The 2,611-nt window shown below is 34.9% G+C and overlaps 1 protein-coding gene across 1 annotated transcript in view; it reads right to left on the bottom strand.

The window, feature by feature from the left end:
- Window positions 1-2,611, bottom strand: part of LOC106874400 (histone H3.v1) — a 66,489-nt gene that overhangs the window by 18,706 nt on the left and 45,172 nt on the right. The gene's annotated exons all lie outside the window — the stretch shown is intronic.

A 2,611-nucleotide genomic window follows, 5' to 3' on the forward strand; every position in this document is an offset into this window, starting at 1 on the left:
TGTGTGTGTGTGTGTGTGTGTGTGTATGTGTGTCTGTGTGTCTGTGTTTGTCCCCCCACCATCGCTTGACAACCGATGCTGGTGTGTTTACGTCCCCGTAACTTAGCGGTTCGGCAAAAAGAGATCGATAGAATAAGTACTAGGCTTCCAAAGAATAAGTCCTGGGGTCGATTTGCTCGACTAAAGGTGGTGCTCCAGCATGGCCACAGTCAAATGACTGAAACAAGTAAAAGAGTAAAAGAGTATATGGCGATTTTTTCTCCCAAATAAAACATGTTCTTGTTCTTTGGGGATTGCTGTTGTTTTACTTAAGATCTTCACTGATTGGAGTATTATCAAATGTGTTTCCAGCGTGACCGTCTATCTCCTTTTCATTTCCAGAAATAGTGTACCTAGAATTAAATAACCCAATGGATTTCTTTTTTCTAAATTAAGTTGAGTAACCACGCGGGAGCTTCCTTCTTGGCTCGAATCAATCTCAGACCTTTAGTATTCTTAACGTCTATTACAATACTCTTTGTGTTGGTTCCTTCAGCTAATTATTCGTCTCCATCTTCTGGCGAATTTATCTTATCTACTGCTGCGTTAAGCAGCACATATGATAAAATATTCCAGACATACCAGTCAAAGATGTCATAGTTAAATAATATTTTTTGTAGGACCAGTAAACATAGAAAGGCAAAGGAAATACACGCTAAAAATGTTGTCCAAAATTAAGTGCTACTAAGTAGCAATTAAATATTCCATAGAATTAACTTTTAATCGACATCCTTAGCTCAGTACACATACAATAGCCACCATATGTTTTAAATGAAAAGATAATCCTAACGAAACAAGAATCTTTGGCAACTTCACTCAGGTCTTCATGCAACTGGTGATGTATTAACATTTTAGTTTCATTGTTTCATCGCCTGTTTTACTGACTAATCAGAGAGCAGTAATCTACCACCCATTTTAGCTATTTAAGTGAAAGTGAAACAATGTTCTCTCCTGTGCTACTTTCACGAAACAGGACAGCGTTGTTAGATGTTTCAAATCCCGCTCATACTATAAGATTAGTGAGAAATCTACTGATGACGTCTATTTCTACCAGTTTGTAAACATGTCTGTTAATCCAGTCTTCATTTACGTCTGACACATTACATTTGGGCTCACATGTAACATTCAAATGAGACGTGAACTCAAAAACACACAACGTTATGTTGTACACAACTGAGTCGTTCTCATTCAGTTTTTCTTAATGCATGACACCTACTAGTTCAACGAAGCGCAAAATTGCTTTTCTTCTTTCTGCCATGCTAATTTCAATAAAAAAATTTTAACAACGCAGTTAACCAATAAAATATATATAAGCACATTCTCATTATACATTATACATATCTAATGTTTCATCATTATTATCTAAACTTATTTTATATAGTATATAATCTGTGCTCACATATCATATCCTGTCTAATTACTATTAAATTATTGTATCTAGAAGAGGTCTATTTGGTGTTGGTATGTAAGAAATAAAGAAAATATTATATATATATATATATATATATATATATATATATATATATATATATATATAAGACATATATATATAATTTTGTTGCCAGTTCTAAACATTCCTTTAATTTCCTGCAAAACACTTAATTGCATGATACATTTACAAGTAGCGAGGAAGATATATTTGATAGTCTAAGTATTTGTTATTGTAAAATGATGTTTGAAGCAAATAGCAGTCGTGATGACAATGATGACAGTAGTAACTGTAATTGCTGCTGCTGTTGTTGCTATTGCTGCTGCTGCTGCTGCTGCTACTACTACTACTACTACTACTACTACTACTACTACTACTACTACTACTACTACTGTGTTTGTATATGTATGTATATATATATTTTATTTGTGTGTGTGTATGTGTGTATGTATGTATGTAGATGAGTGGATATATCCACTTCCTTCGAGAAAAAGGAGAGATGGCGGTAGGTGAGAAAGGAATTCCGTCTTCAACGATCGCATTCATGAGGGTAGTCTCACATTCACTAACAGACCGATACAAATATAAACACATTCACGCAATTCTATACGTCATGTGGCTTCAATATAAAGTTTGTGGTAATCAATGGCTGAATAAGTTATGCCAAGAATTAGCCGCCTTCCTCACCTTATCATTCAGCAACACCCCGCAGTATCACTGACTCCACGATTAAATCATCCCATATGTTCAGTTGTTCAGAATATTTCATTCCTAAAACACACCTTCCATTTTGGCCTAGTGTCGAAGTGGATTGTGACAAACAATCTGTCAAACTTCATTTTCACGACTTTTTTCAACGGCATTTTAAAAGTGTGTGTGTGTGTGTGTGTGTGCGCGCGCGCTCGTGCGTGCGTGCGGTTGGATTATAATAAAAAATTTTCAGTGTGTACTTCAGTCGATTTATTCATCTTTTCTTGCTAAATAGTTGGCAAACACGAATCAAAAATTCGCTGAGTTACAGGATCCAAATCAAATTTCAACGTTTAATTTCTTGAGTTATCTTGGATTTTGGAATAAATTTCTTACTGGATTGATGGTGTTCAAAATCAAGTTTATTTTTCTAAAAGCACTTATGGATCATTG

Source organism: Octopus bimaculoides, chromosome 18 (assembly GCF_001194135.2).
Source record: "Octopus bimaculoides isolate UCB-OBI-ISO-001 chromosome 18, ASM119413v2, whole genome shotgun sequence".
In the NCBI taxonomy this organism is placed as follows: Eukaryota; Metazoa; Mollusca; class Cephalopoda; order Octopoda; family Octopodidae; genus Octopus; species Octopus bimaculoides.